The following is a 16,417-nucleotide window of genomic DNA, read 5'->3' as shown; positions in this document are numbered from 1 at the left end:
AGAGAGAGAGAGAGAGAGAGAGAGAGAGAGAGAGAGAGAGAGATCTGCGAGTATGTAAAAATAAAGATAAATTTAAAAATCCACAATAAATAGGATAGACAGACAGACAGACAGACAGACAGACAGACAGACAGACAGACAGGATAGGATACATAGATAAGACCTGTAACCCTAGTTCTGCTTACACTGCAGTCGGCCAGCCCATCCTACTAGTTTCATGCTTGCTACTACCCACATATGCATGAGGTGCTTCTCTGGAGATCCCTAAGTGATGTATCTACATCTAACTAAAATCATCTCGGGATGCCACAGACACACTTAGGCCCTGATGCCAAGCTTTCCTTGTAACAAAAATGAGCCAGTCCCATCATCCCATCTCATCCAAGGAAGACGTTGCAGTAATCACACAGCCACACGGGGGCGCTCCTGCTCTATCCCAGCGAGCCAGGTTCCCTGGAGAAAAAGATCGGATCCATAGCCTTGTTTGCAGGGGTTTTCAAAGCTAGCCATGAATAAGCAGCTGCAGAGGCATACAATTTAAGCCAGGGAGATTGCTGAGGGCCTGTAGACGCAAGTTTACAGTCTCTGTGGTCTAGAAAAGTACCTGTTCAGACGCGACCTTCCTTGCAGGAGCTAAAAGAAATCCCACAAAATTCCTCCAGGGAAATGGGAAACCCCTGGACCACCAGGAAAGGGGGTGTCCTTGTTGAAGTTTGGTTATCCCATCTCTGTAATTCTCCCTACAATAAAAGACAGCTGTGTCTTGCTGTGTTTTCTTTCCTTCCAGATCATCAAGTTTGCTCTAAAGACTGAGGTCGCCCAAACCCAAGATGCAGCCTGCTTACTTGCATGTTTTTGCACACCGGACATGACTCAGGCTGCGCCCAGGATGTCTGCTGCCCACAGTCCTTGGGGGACAGGATCTGTCTGTGCCTCTGTGCAACCACTTGGTTTATCTGCTGACGGTCAGAACTCTACCCTGTCATTAAGCCCCGAACTTAGCCACAGGTCTCGAAACGTCTTAATTCATGGGTTTCTCTAAGTCACGTGATCTCTGTAAGAAAGGTTTAAAATGCCGTCAGGTTTTTACATTTCTGCTTTTAATGAGGAAACAAAACCAGATATATGGAATAATGTTAATGTCAGAAGCCATGAGTTAGAAGCCATGGCTTCTGGGGCTGAGGGCGTGGCTTAGTAGGTGAAGCACTTGCTGTTCCTCATGTGCACCTGAGTTCGGATTCCCCATGTAAGCTGGGCATTGTGGCATGGCCCTGTGGCCCTGGTTCTTGGGGGTCGGGGGGTGTTAGGGTGGGGTACAGATAGGAAGATCCCTGGATCTTACTAACCAGCCAGTTTGGTTGGAACAGTGACTTTCAGGCTCAGTTAGAGACCCTTTTTCAAATACTAAGGTGGACTCATAGGCGTCTTGCTACATCAGTCATAAAGGAACATCTTGGAAGAGTCAGAGCCAGAGGTCAGGGAGGACCTGAGCAAATGTGTGTTCCAGACATGATAGGACCACCGCACTGGTGAACTCACAGCAGCTGTGGCTGCCTGTACAAGACCAGCACAGGACCATGCCAGTCAGCATTGCCGCATGGAGAGACTCAGAAGCCTAGCACTTACTAAGGAGCATTGGCAGTAGGTGGGGCAGACTCCATTTTCTTTAAGGGTGTGGCCCCTGAGAGGTTGCCTGAGTTCCAGTGGATTGCCCATACCCATGAGTATGTGGGCAGCTCAAACTGTAAAACAAGAAATTGGGAAGAGTTAGGGGAGGGAGTGAAGGACGAACAAAACACATTGTATGCATGGATGGATTCTCAAAAAAGTAATAAAAATATTGTGTTTTTGAAAGGTATGTTAAAAGGAACACATCTGATGTCAAACCAGCCTGCAAGGGCATATATATATATATATATATATATATATATATATATATATATATGCCTTTGTGTGTGTATGTATATGTAAATGTATATGTATATATGCACACACATGCACATGATCATATGCACACACATATACACATGCACATATATGTTCTGGGAGCCAGCTCTAGAGCTCTGGTTCTCTCTTGAAGGTGGCAGGTGTGTGGTGGGGGAGAGTGTCTCTTTGGAATGTTGCCTCATAGAGCTCACCCATTGCAGACCGTGCAAAAACAGGGGCCGGGGGGGCACCTCCAGGAAGTCCACCTACTAGCTTTAGCCTATCCTCGATGACTCCTGACATATGCATATGCACACATGTATACACATTATACATACACACATATATGCAGGCCTATGTACACCGGTACACATATACATGCACACAGTTGTGTACACACATACATAGAAATATGTATACCCATATATACAGAACATATATACACATGCATCCACACGTACAATACACACATGTATAGCATACACATATGCATAAGCATATACACACTTACACACAGAGAGAGATACAAGTCTTGACTCACACTCAGAGATGCTAACTTTCCTGAATTTCTGACGCACAAGCAAGCTTCTCCCTTTTACACTATTCTTACTTCTGTCCATCCGTTCGTTGACTCACACTGACCCACATCTGTGCTGCTACAGCATTCAACTCAGTGCTGGAGCCTCAGGACACTGTCATAGGCTGGGAGAGACGAATGCGCCGGCTGCCTGCCTCACCATAAATTGTCTCCCTTTCAGAGATAAGGTTCCAGACAGCAGAAAGAACGGCCTGTGCAAACTTCTAGAAAATAAACAAGTTGGCTTTTTTTTTTTGTCAATATGATTTTCAAATTTACCAAAATAGAAATGCAGTAAATTCTGCAGAATACTCTCCACTTTAATGTCTTTGGAATGGCAGGCCCTGTAAGTCCCTTAACCTCCACTTGGCGTTGGGTTAGGTTGTAGACCCGTATCAGTCAGTTTTACATTGCTGTAAGAAAATGCCCCAGAGTAGTTGTTTATATTTTTCAAAGAGGTTCCCTTATTGTAATCGTAAAGGTTCAAGGGGACAGCACGTGGCTCAACTCTACAGAAGACCCTCTTGGCTACATCACATCATGGTGAAAGACGATGGCGGGTGCTTATGTAGGAACGAGCCACAACATCACAGACAAGCCAGAGAGAGGTTAACAAGGTCCAGGCTTAGACTTTTAGCATCACCCTCTCGTGAGATCTACTAGTCCTACAGGAAATCCTTTCTGAAGACACACCCCCAAGTGGGCCTATGGATTTTCTAGGAGATGCTATATTCTTTAAAGACTCCTCCGCTTTCCCCACTGCCACACTGATGGCTAAGCCTCCAGCACATGAACACTTGGGAGTTAAGCCACACTCAACGTACAGGATCACCTTCCTTACTCCAGTAGTGACCAAGCTCTTGCTAAGCAATCTCTCGGGGAACAGTTGGAATTAGTTGGACTGTGAGTTTGTGTAGCGCATCCTAAGGGTTGACAGGTGCCATGCCCTCTGATAGCTTTGCAGTCCTGAGATTTTGGAACAGGGGCAAACTGAACAGTAGCTTAACCAGTGTTGCGATGGGCCTTTCCCTCCTTTCAGATCACATGGCCTCCATCCCAGGGCACCTTGGGTCTCCTTCCAGCCGGTTCACCATCAGCATCAATAGATACCTCCTACTCCAAGACTTTTAAAGGCCATTTGGTCCCCCGGGCCTCTGAAAACAATTGGATTAATAAATATTCCAGGATACTTGCTTAATCCATCCAGCCCCAAGACAATACCATTGCCCTGAGACACTCACTCTCTTCTCCACCATGATAAAGGTCCCGATTCTCTTGGAGGAGCGCATCCACCATCCTTCCTATCCACTCAAGGCCCAGCCAGCTTTGTTCACTGACTGAAGTGTCGCATGTCACCCTGGAAGCCTTGGGGAAAATAGGAAAAACCAACCACTTAGTTCAAAGGCATGGAGTCTAATGGTCCTGTCAAAATGACCCTGGGTGGCAGGAATTGGTTGTGGAATGTCAAGTTTCCAAATGGTAGCCTTTCCCTGTCTCATCTCAGAAAAATACACTAACTTGGAACCAGACACTCTCTGGAAATTCTCCTGATTTTCCAAGCAGTGTTAGGCTCATCTTGCAGTTCGACTTTGTGGATCCCTGAAGATCTCATATCCCAAAGACAGCAAGACTCGGTAGACTAAGGCATTTGAGACAGATTTATCTTCGATGGGTCGATGAGATGATTAATGTTGACTTTTAACTTGATAGAAGTAGAATCACTCTTGAGGCAAAAGTCTGGGCCTGCCTTTGAGGAACTGTCTGGGCTAAGTCTGCAGGGGTGAGTGCACTCGCCTTGATTTTAGGCAGCAGCATCCCATGAGTTGGGGTCCTACAGTAAAAAGGAGGAAAGCTAGAGGAGCATTCTCGTTTTTCACTCTCTACTTCCAGGCTGGAGACGCCACATGACCAGTGACCAGCTGCCTCCTCGGAATCCTGCCCCCAGCATCCTCCAATGGTGAGTCAAGACAAAACATTCCCTCCGTAAATGGCTTCTTGTCTGGTATTTTATGATAGTAACGTGAACGTTAACTAAGACCATCAAATGTGATCTCTAGACCTCCAACCAACTCATCCAATGTAATTCAGGGTGACAGATGAAAACATCCTATGGAAACCTATATGAAACTTCACCAGGCTTTGATGTTCATCTAAATTTATTAGAACAGGCAATCAGTATGTCTTTGGGGGGGGGGGAGAATCTACCCCCTCCCCCTTCTTAGCATCATTGGACTACTGTTCTCCTCTGTATGGAAAGGATGGGTAAGATTACAATAATCTTTTAGCTTAAGATTATGTGTGACAACTGCAACTCTCTGCATTGGTTAGCCTTTCCTTCCTATAACAAAATACTTGAGGCTGGTTAATTTTATCTTTTAAATAGAAAAAGGAAGCCGGGTGTGGTGGTGCACGCCTTTAATCCCAGCACTCAAGAGGCAGAGACAGGCAGATTTCTGAGTTTGAGGCCAGCCTGGTCTACAAAGTAAGTTCCAGGACAGCCAGGGCTAAACAGAGAAACCCTGTCTCGAAAAAAAAAAAGAAAGAAAGAAAAAAAGAAAAAAAAAGAAAAAGAAAAGAGAAAACAACCAAACCCAAACAAAAATCATTAAACATATAGGACCAATACCAACAAGATTTAGAGACAACCCTACCCAAGAGTTGCTTCTAAACCTCGGGATCCATGTAGTTAAGAGAGACTGGTTGAAATTTTAAGGAGACAAAATACAGCTAACTCGATTGACTTGAGTCCCGTAAGATGAAGCAGACTCATCTCTTAAGACTTGGCTCTGCTTGCATCCTCCCGGAAGGCGCTGTGCAGAATGAGCGCAATCCGCACAGCCTGGTTTGCAAGTGTGTTCCTCTTAGAGTCCTTGCCACCAGATTCTCAGTGACCCCATGAACATAGAACAAAGAGTCATGAAGGTCTTCTCATTAGCACAAAGCCCTGAACATCTGAGAGTTGTAGGAATCAAGGATACGATGTGAAAGTGTCCCCCACAGAATCCATCAGATCCATATCAGAGTCCTCCTCACTCATCCTATGTCCCATGGTTCAATGGCTGCCTCTGCCACCACCTGTGTGTAAAGAGCCTTCACTCCTCCCCTGGGGGAGAAGACCAGGAAGGCTTGAGCTTATTCTTCTGCACCTGTCCTCTCAAGCTGTTTGAAATGTCCTTGGCTGGGCCACAGGAGCACTGAGGACCTCCTGCCCCTGTTGTTATCATAAGGATGATGTAACTGATCTAAGCGGCGCACGGTGTCTGCCGGACCCCACACTTGGAACTTCATGTATTCATTGCACTCATTCCACACAGTGCCTTTTAAAATTGGCTTTACTCTCCCCATTCCACAGAGGAGAAAACTGAGGCCTTGAGGCACAGCACCCCTCTCCCCTCAGAACTGTCAATGGCTTAAATCGTATCATAAAAAGCAAAATTGTTTATATGAAGCACGAGAAACTGCGTTATCTATTGCTGTGTATCAAATTACTCGAACATTTAGTTAGACAGCGTGTGTGTGTGTGTGTGTGTGTGTGTGTGTGTGTGTGTGTGTGTATGTGTGTGTGCATGTGTCACCTCACGGTTTGTAACAGCAAGGAATTCTGGAATAGCTTAGCTAGGTGCTTCTGGCTCAGGGCTTCTCGTGAGGTCCGAGCTGTCAGCCAGAGCCTGTCATCGAGCCCAGATCTGTTTCTGAGCTCATGCACAGGACGATAAGAGGAGGTGTTAGTCCCTGCCGCCTGGGCCTCTCCATAGGTGGCTCTCGCCTTGGCCATGGCTGCAGGCCATATATTCTGCCTAAAACTGTGTAACTGTCAGGGTACAGAGAGCAGACGCAAAGGTGACTCGTGGAAGGCAGATGCCACATGAGGCCATCTTGCAGGCTGGCTACACGGCTGCTCTGTCCAAGAAAAACTAACAAGAGACTGTCTTCTTCTGTGGATGTGGAAGTGTTGTTTCAGCATATGCCTCATGACATTGAAATGTTCGGAAGCTGAAAAGCTACATGGCAAGGTGGCTCAGTTGGTAAAGGGTGAGTGTGAGGAGGACCTGGGCTCACTCCTTAGAACCCGTGTAAAAAGTCCCAGTGTGGTGGCATGTGCTTGTAATCTCAGCATGAAGAAGGCAAGGGCAGGCAGGCCTCTTTGGATCAGGGCCAGCTGGCCGGACCTATGGCAGGGCTCATGCCAGGGAGAGACCTTGTCTCAAAAACCAAAACACCAACAAGAAAAAAATAAATAAATAAAACAGACATGATGAACAGCTCCCAGAAACAAATAATACCTGAGGTTGACCTCTGACCTCTGACCTCCACAGGCATATGTACACACATACGCATGCACTCACACACATTGTGTGTGTGTGTGTGTGTGTGTGTGTGTGTGAAATGAGAGTTTGGGTTTCCTTTTTTTTAAAAAAAAAAAAGAAAGAACCCAGTTGTATGACTATGTTTTTGTTTTAATCCCAGGTGTGGACTATGGGGGCTGCTTCAGTTTGTCCACAGCCATTAACTAGGATTATCTCATGTTCGGGGTGGGGCTGACGGCGTGATTTTTTTTTTTTTTTTTTTTTTGGCCATCTGCAGATGGTTTAATTCTGGGGACTCTAGAGAGAGTATAAATTAAATGGGAGAGCCCTGAGAGGGCCTGTGGCAGTGGCTGCTGCCCCTGCGGACGCCCCTGCGGATGTTGCCTCACTGTATTTGCTGTCTCTGGATTGCTGGATACTCTGACAATGAGAACTGGACTTGTCCCAAGAAATCCGATGACCATAATTAGCAGGATGTAGCCTACAGAGGTCTATGCCCCCCCCCCCGCCTTCTTCTCGAACCTTCTTTCTCCCCTACCTAGTGTTTGGGAACTGGAAGGGATTGGGGTACAAAAAGGGTTGGAAAGGTAGTTGGAAGTATAAGAAACCAATAAAATAATAAAATGAATACACCAACTGTGGGGTGGCGTGTTGCGTATGTTTGGCCCAGGGAGTGGCACTGTTAGGAGGTGTGGCCTAACCCACCACCCACCAGAAGTAGGGGGGAAAGAAGGTTAATAGGAGAAGGGGGTTGTGGACCTTTTAGAAATAGTTCCTTGGGTGTGACTCCTCTCTCTGTTGTCAGGATACCAGCAGTCCAGTTCAATAGCAAACACCAGACATGAATCATCAGCAGCAGCGGTGTGATCCAGCAGAAACAGCAAGGCTCTGCCAAATCCGATTGGCAGGAGTCCGTGGAAGTGGCCAGAATTAGCCGTAATACCATGAGAAGTTCTTCGGTGCATTTCTCTCGATGAAGTAAACACCAGCAGAGACCCGGGAAGACCAGGGAAGACGTGAAGAAGCCAGAAGCGACACCAGTGAAGATCAGGGAAGATCAGGGAAGATCACTGAAGAAGCAAAGAAGCAAGACCAGCAAAGACCAGCAAAGACCAGCAAAGACCAGCAAAGACCAGCAAAGACCAGTGAAAAGGCAAAGAAGCAAGAAACGAGACCAGCGAAGACCAGCAAAGAAGTGAAGTGTTGCATGGTGTGAAAATGCAAGAGCATCCTCTCACTGTTTGTGGGGTTCCATTTATATTCTTTCTAACCATCACACCAAAACCCTCTCAAGTGTCTGTTTTCAGCAAAATATGACATACCTTCTCACAAGACAGCTTCTGGGAAAAAAAAAAAAAAAACATCATGTGACACAACTGAGTTGTTAAAGAAACCAGAGATTTCCACTTCAGGAGGGAGAGGAAGAGAGGGATGAAGGAATAAAGGAATGAAGAAATGAGAGAGAAAGAGGGAGGGGAGAGGAGGGGAGGGAAAACAGGATTTATCTGGATAAAGTCAAGTTTAGAATCCCTGAAGAATTAGAGAAAACAGCTTCTTCATTTATCTCATTGCCCCTGGGATGCAGGGTTGAGGAGAGATGCGTGAGTGTGACCACCAATGTGTTCAGGTGGCTGCTGCCCACGCAATCCCCAGGCTACCTCCCACTCCCAAAGCACAAACCAATGGACTAACGTCATTCCCTCGTCCTGAAAGTAAATACTGCTCTCCGTGATTCTCTAGTGGCTCCTCCTGTCCCTTGAGGTCAGGACAATGTTCTGCAAGAATGGAAGAGGGACAGCGCCCTACACAGAAGCAGAATGGGACTGCTCAGTAGGCCTCTGTTCTGTGGCCAAGACCTCCCGGGCTGTGGCCTGGCTTCCCTAGCTAAGCTGGAGCCACAGTGAGTTCCCAGAAGCCAGAGCCCCATGATTCCTGCTAATCCGGAATCACATGGTCCACTTACTGCTACAGGCTGCTGGTTCCCTGAACCTTTGTGTAGGCTTCCGCGTCTTAGCCATCACCTACCTCGCCACCACACAACCCCTCAAAGCCCTCGCCAGGATCTGAAGTACCTTCATTTTTTTTCTTTGCTTTCTATTGCTCCCCCCCACCACCACAATTATGCCATTAGAATGTTTCCCAGGAACCACAGTAACAACACTTCCAGGCCTTTCATAAATATTTGTTGACACAGATGTCCCTTACTCCATATCTCCTCAGTCCAGTCTTGCCTTTCACCTCTGCCATCTTGCTTCAAGACCTCCATCTTCTGAGCCATGTAGTTTCTCCAAGCTTTATTATTATTATTATTATTATTATTATTATTAAAAATAATTTCTTTCTCACACAATATATGCTGACCCAAGGTTCTCCATTATATCGAATTGATTCTATCATATTCGTGCTTAAAACCTCTATAACTGATGAAAACCCAGGCTCTGTAGTATGGGCTTTAAACAGTGCTGTTTAACGTTGCGGCTTCAACGTCCTGCCCACTTGAGCTCTCACCCCAGCCACACGTTATGTCCTTTCTCTGCCTGCTTTTTTTCCTCTGGCTTTGAGTTTCCGGAACACATTTGACCTTTCCTGATGCTCCTCTTCTCTAAACATCTCTACAAGCCAGAGAAAAAGGATAAGAGAAACAATGTAACCCTCTCCCTGTTGTACAAGACCTGGGGTGGGCTGTCTCCACGTTTCTGTCATAAACCCGAATCACAGGATGCTTTAACTACCAAGTTACATGCCTGGCCAGGGTGTTCCCTGCAGGGAGAGATCACGTTTTGTTTAATCTTTATATCCCCTGCACTTAGTTAATAGTAAGTATTCAGTAAGTATTTCTTAAGCGACATAGGTAGAGTTAAAACTCCTTTCTTGTTTCAGACTCCCTCTGGCTGCCAGAGGCAAGCAATCTTCCTTCATGCTCAGACAACAGGAGCACAAGGCAGTGTCCAAGAACATTGTCCTTGTACTACTGGGACACGGTGGCACTCAAACACACACACGCGCACACACACACACACACACACACACACACACACACACACACACTGATATTTCTAGACCATGTTTCTATATACATCCCTGGCTGTGCCAGAACTTGCTTTGCTTTGTAGACCAAGCTGGCCTCAAACTCAGAGAGCCACCTGCATCTGCCTCCTGAGTGCTGGGATTAAAGGCGTGCATTCACCATGCCTGGCTTTCTGTGTTTCTCTTAACGAAAGCACTTCTCCAGCCTTTAAAGTGAAGCTTCTCTCTCCCTTTAAGGCCCTGTCAAGTCTCCATCTCTATATAATGATGTGTGGTTTCTGTCTAATACTCTCCCACCCACAGCAAGGTCCAGCTATGTCCTTGAAGCTGTCTGATTCTGATAAACCGAATTCTGAGAGGGAACTATGAATTATGGGAACTATAAATTATGGGTCAGCTTCCTTTCCAGACTGCCCACTGCATCTTCTTTTATTGTATTTGTCAGATCTTGTTCATTTGTTTTAATAATTACAGTGTATCAAAGTGTGCTCCCTCCCAAGGGATATGTAGATGTCTCTAGACCCCATATTTGGGGAGGAAGAAACTCAGATGTTGTTAGTTTAAGGGGATGGAGTTGTATTCTTCTTCTTCTTCTTCTTCTTCTTCTTCTTCTTCTTCTTCTTCTTCTTCTTCTTCTTCTTCTTTTTTTTTTTCTTTTTGGTTTTTTGAGACAGGGTTTCTCTGTGTAGCCCTGGCTGTCCTGGAACTCACTCTGTAGACCAGGCTGGCCTCGGACTCAGAAATCTGCCTACCACTGCTTCTCAAGTGCTGGGATTAAAGGCGTGCGCCACCATGCCTAGCACATCCTCTTTTCTATTGTTGGTTTTTTGGGTTTTTTGGTTGTTTTTTTTTTTTGTAATTTTTTTCAGTATTGTATTTTTTTCTTGATTTTTTTTCATCTTGCTGATCTTGTCCCACTTTGGATAGACTCTGGTGTGGTTTTCTTTACGTATTTTGCTTAGTAGGGCAAGCTTCTTGAATCTGTCCATTGATGTCACCTGTGAACAGGGAAATCATCAATCAGGATCTCTTCAATTCTTCCCTTCCTCGCCTTTTTCTCCCTCCTTCTGGCACATCAATTATACATGTTAGTTTCAGAATTTTTTTTCTGACAATCTCTGAATTATACATGTTAGTTTCAGAAATGTTTCTTATGCTTTTTTGATGTTTTCCATTCTTCATTTTAATACCCACACACTGATTTATTCCCCATCCTTTAACGACCATCTTCTAAAGTGGTTTTATATAACTCTCTATAATAACAAAAAAAAATTAAGGACGACTTGCTAATCATTTCTTTTTCTGGTTCTAACTTCCCATTAAGTCCACCTACTGTGTTCCTAATTTCTTATTTTTTAAATCAATAATTTTGACTTGACTCATTTTGTACATAAATGAGATCATTTCCAATTTCCCTACTGAAATTCTCCAGATTGCAATCTATTTTAAACAAATTTAACATACTTATTTTAATGTCTGCATCTCATGGCAGTCTGATTTCCTTTCTAATATCAGGTCAGTTGGCCCTGTTTCTGAGCATGTCTGGTAATTTTTATTTGGCTGTCAGACATTGTACATTAAAAATAATATGAAGTCCCAGGCTGGAGATTTAGCCCAACTGTGGAATATTTACCTTAAATAGCATGTGTGAAGTCCTGGGTTTGATAGCCAGCACTGAAGAAAAAAAAAACACAAACAAACAAAAGTAAACCAAACCAAACCAACCACCAACCAAAAAACCCGGGGAGATTCTTGATAATGTTATTTTCTTCTGATGATGATTAAGTAAATGTTTAGTTAAGTCACCTCCACATGGAGGTGATGCTGTGTATTCAAATGCTAAATACTGGCCCCCAAGATCTGGTTACAGTCCCAAGAGCACATTTTTACCAAAGGATGTTGTATAAACCTTGCTCCCCAATTCAAAGCTATTGGTTAAATGTAAGTGACTACAGCCAATTACTGGGCAGAATAAAGGTGGGCGAGGCTTTGGTTACTGGGCTGGGGGTCATAGGTAGGGACCCTGAGAGGGAGAGTGAGAGGAGGAAGGAAGGGAAGGAGAAAGTAAGGAGGGAACAGGAGGCCTCAGACTAATTGGGCCAGGAGCGAGCACGGTGGCAAGTGAAATGTCCCCTGAGGACAGACTGATCGAGCAAAAATAAGCCGGGACAAGACTCAAACAGCTAGCACTTGCGGAGCACAGCTGAGGAATTAGACAGTCTAGCCTTAGAAAAATAGATTAGAGGTAATTCGTCCAGTAATTGTGCTAAAGCTGATTAAACAAGTCTAGTAGGACTCTGTCTCAATTATCAGGGGAGGGAGGGCTGCCAGGGTCAAATTAAAAATAATAGAGTAACTGATAAGTTATAAGAGATATGAAAACTGGTGACTATCTCTAGTTGCCCTGGATCCGGGTGAATAGTCCTTCAGGGGACTGGACTGAGAGCCCAGGGTCCTTCTCAAACCCTTCCTTGGATGCTTAGCAAATCTGCCCTGGGATGCCTACCAAACCCGACCTAAGATGCCGCTTATCCGACCCTCCCAGGAAGCTTATCAAGCTTTAAATTAAATCAATCAATCAATCAATCAGTCAGTCAGTCAGCGCTTAGTTGTCCCACAACCTCCATCTAGCACCTTGCCCTGCTACCCTCTTCTGCTTAGTATTTTGGTAAAAGGGGGGACAGAAAGATTGTAAGAGTTGGCATAGGACTGACTACCAGGAAACTTTTCTGGATAGTGCAGGGCAGCTGTACAAATGAACTCACAGCAGTTGAAACAGCACGCACAAGACTGCGCACACCAGCTCAAGCCAAACAAAATCCCAGCAGGGAGCACAGAGGTGAAGTCCCACCCCTAAGGACCCATTGGACACTGCGAACTTCTGGGACAGGCAGTCATTTTCCTCAATAGTGTGGCCCTCTCTCTCTCTCTGGTGGATAGAGCAGCCCCCAGAGAGAAGGCCACACATCCAAGAGCGTATGAGATGTAAACTGTATTAAATGAGCGTGAAAAGGGGGGAGGGGCACAAACTTGAGTGGCTAGGAAGGAGGAACGGACCCTGAAGGATAGAGGTACAGGGGTGAATATTATCAAAACGAATTGTACAAAAATCTTCAAAGAACTAATAAAAGAACGAGAAAAAATAGAAGCGGATGTAGAACACAGAGGTCAGGAGTCGGCAGCTGCTTCAAAGGGAAGCTACACACACTTAGAACATGCTGCTCACTCTCTTGTCCTTTACTTTCTGGGGACTCTGGCATCTGCAGTCCTGGTTCCCTTGGTGATGCTGAACTCACCCATCCATCCCCTGCCAGCACTACAGCAGCAAACTGCACGCAACCTCATTTGGTTCTCAGAGACCCGTGGTGTGGCAGGCAAAGACTCTGAGGGGAAGAAAGGAAAGGAACTGTGGCTGGCGCCTTAGGGTTTTTTCTGCTTCTCAGATCTCTTGGCCCCGGGGCCTCAACTGGTTCTCCTAACCTCCACAGAAAGAGTTTTGTGTCCTGTTACATTACAGTTGTTGGGCTTTATGCACCAAGCAGTTACGTCACAGCTACTGGATTCTGCCCTGCTGATGTGGACATAATAACGGAGGAATGTCACTGAACAAGTAAGTGGCCATGCCTGTGTTCCACTCCATCATGGTTTACAAACACACAGAGCAGTCATGTTCATGACGGACATCAGCTGTTGTTTTTCTTTCTTTCACAGTGTCTTTTTTGAGATTTTTGTTTGTTTGTTTGCAATTTGTGGTGGGGATTGAATCCAGGTTCTTACACATACTCAAGAAGAAAGAAAACTTCTCAGCCCGGTGGACCACAGGACATACTTAGGGCTTAAATATGATTGTCTTTTATTATTATAAAGTATCGCTTGTGTATTGTTCTTGGGGGTTTGTGGCAGAGAGTGGGGCTAGCTGATGTCTTTGATTTCTTTGTCTTGGGGTTTTGTTTGTTTTGCTTTTAGATTTATTTATTTATTTATTTAGTGTGAGCACACTGTCACTGTCTTCAGTCACACCAGAAGGGGGCATCAGATCCTATTACAAATGGTTGTGAGCCACCATGTGGCTGCTGGGAATTGAACTCAGGACCTCTGGAAGAGCAGCGCCTTTGACTTAGTTTGAACTTCACACTTTCTTTTAACTTTCCTTTCCCCGAGCATTTCTCTTCTCACGCTTTTATCTTTATAGTCCGTGTGTCACTCTGTGTTAAATATGTCTCTTTCCTCTGCTTAGACTGGGTCTGTTTCTGTTGTGTTATCCAGTCGTGTCTTTTTTAATTATAGTATTTAGCCCATTTATAGTAAATGACTTGCTAGATGGGGCTGATTTTAATTTGCTTAAATGAATTGCTTTTGGTGCATGGTTCTCAATGAAGTCCAAGAGAGAATGACTACAGAAAACTTACATTCCGTCAGGACTTGGGTCTCTGTGGGTAGGACTTGGTAAGGATTCATGCATTTAGCATTCCCTGGGATGCATACATTGTGACATACTGAATATATACGGTCAAATTGTAGAGTCTAGTCAAAGAAAATGACAGAGGAATAAAACCAGCATACTGCTCTTTCAGGGCCCTGAGGAGTCACAAACTGGTTAGTGTGATGGATTTTATTTTTCTCTTGTACCAACAGGCTCCTCCACTCCCCTGGTTGCAAGCGGTCGGCAGCTGGGCCTCCTTTCGAGAAGTGAAGGAGTTCAAGTGTGTGGCATTTGGGACTCCCTCTGCTGCATAAAGCAATTGGAAAACAAATCTGTTGTTCTATAGTCCTGGAGCTCCAAGCTGCCCAAAGGGAGCAAGAACTTGTAAGAAGGGACCTTCATCTGAGACCTTCTCTTCTCTGTGCTGATGGAGGAAGCTTGGGAAGGAAGTCTGAGGGTGTGGTTGAATTGGTAGAGTGCCTGCCTGGCATGCAGGAAATACCTAGCTCCTGTCCCCAGCGTTGCGTGAACCAGATGTGCTGACACGTGTCTACAATCCCAGTATTTGGGAGCTGGAGATAGAGAGAGCAAGAGTTCAAGGTCATCCTCAGCTACATAGTGAATTTGAAACCAATCTGGGCTTTGGGAGATCCTATTTCAAAAATTAATTAACTACTAATGAAAGAGCTTCTGTGGCCCCTTCTCCCTTGTCACAGACCTGGAGTTTCCTCAATCCCGGTTATGCATGGCTTTTCAGGTTACACATTTAGATGGGAAGGGGCAGGGATGATATCCGGGTCTGGCTCAGGAGACAGTGAGAAGGAAAGGCATGGCGGGACACATCTATGGCAGGATAATACGAGCTCCTCGGTGCTGTAACAGGAAAAGTCCCTGGCTTGTTTTTTCCACCGAAGGACGACTCACAAAGATCTGATCTCCCTGTTACAAACCAGTCTGAGATGCTTGAGACTCCAGCTTGAGCCTGTTGAGCTCCAAAGGCTAGTCTCGACTGACACAGCCCAGTCCAGCGTAGCTGCTATTCCTCAGTTGATCATCAAGACTCCCTTAGGTCAAGTTCCCATTGGCAGTCTTATATCAACCGCAAGTCATGGACACAACTTGGCATCTTTCCGGAGTCATTTCGTGGACTCCAAGGAATGTGCGTGGATGGAGAGAAAACATGGACCTGGAATTAGAGAGTCTTGGATTAGAATATTCTCTCTACGCTGAGTGGCCATTAGACCTTGAAATGTTCTCATCCATGGGTTGACACTGCCCAGTGAAGTTGTCATGGCTCTCCAGAGGATGAATAGGTGGCATCAGGAAATAAGCAGATTTTTGTTTGGTTGGTTATTTTGTTTTAAAGAATCCTGGATGGTGGATGGTGGTGATTTTGTAAACCCAACTCTGACCAGGAAAGCCAATGACTATGCTAATAAACCATAAAGTGCCAAGGCTACAAAGACAGTCAAAGGCAAAACTTCCTCCTGCTCGGGGTTGTCAGGCTTTGACAGACAGGGTGCAGCCCATCGAGATTGTAGAAGAAAATTTGCGCTAGTTGAAGACCACCACATGGATTTAAAGGTCAGTGCCATCTGAGTACACCCTCACAGAAACATTTGAACAATGTTTTTGACCAACTATCTGGGCATTGTAGCTCCGTAAGTTAAACTATAGAATCGTTCACTGCGATGATGTATTGATTACTTTTCTGTGACTGTAGTTAAACATCATGGCCAAAAGCAAGCTAAAGAAGAGAACATAATAAATTATGTTCCAGAGTTATAGAGTCCAGCATTTCAAAGAGGGCATTGCAACAGTCAGGGGAAACACGGTTAAAGGAGAAGGAAGCTAGTTGATCACATATTCATCCATACATGGGGGTGGGGTGGATGGATGGATGGATGGATGGATGGATGGATGGGTGGATGGATAAATGGATGGATGGACGGATGGATGGACAGACAAATGGAAAAATAGAGATAGATGATAGATTAGATAGATAGATAGATAGATAGATAGATAGATAGATGATAGATGGATGGATGGATGGATAGATGGATCAATGGATGGATTGATAGATGGAGCAGAAAATCAGGCAAAGCTATAAACACTCAAAGCCCAATGACTTTCTCTCTCTCTCTCTCTCTCTCTCTC

The 16,417-nt window shown here is 45.1% G+C and overlaps 1 long non-coding RNA gene across 1 annotated transcript; it reads right to left on the bottom strand.

The window, feature by feature from the left end:
- Positions 1-10,682: 10,682 nt before the first annotated feature.
- Positions 10,683-13,323, bottom strand: LOC110331126. The gene is made up of 3 exons (XR_002381000.1): positions 13,134-13,323; positions 11,471-11,511; positions 10,683-10,835 (listed from the first exon to the last, which is right to left on the bottom strand). It is a non-coding gene; the product is annotated as an uncharacterized LOC110331126 (long non-coding RNA).
- Between the last annotated feature and the right edge of the window lie 3,094 nt (positions 13,324-16,417).

The sequence above is a fragment of the Mus pahari genome, chromosome 14, assembly GCF_900095145.1.
Source record: "Mus pahari chromosome 14, PAHARI_EIJ_v1.1, whole genome shotgun sequence".
NCBI classification, from domain to species: domain Eukaryota; kingdom Metazoa; phylum Chordata; class Mammalia; order Rodentia; family Muridae; genus Mus; species Mus pahari.
This window is presented reverse-complemented; position numbering and strand designations above follow the sequence as displayed.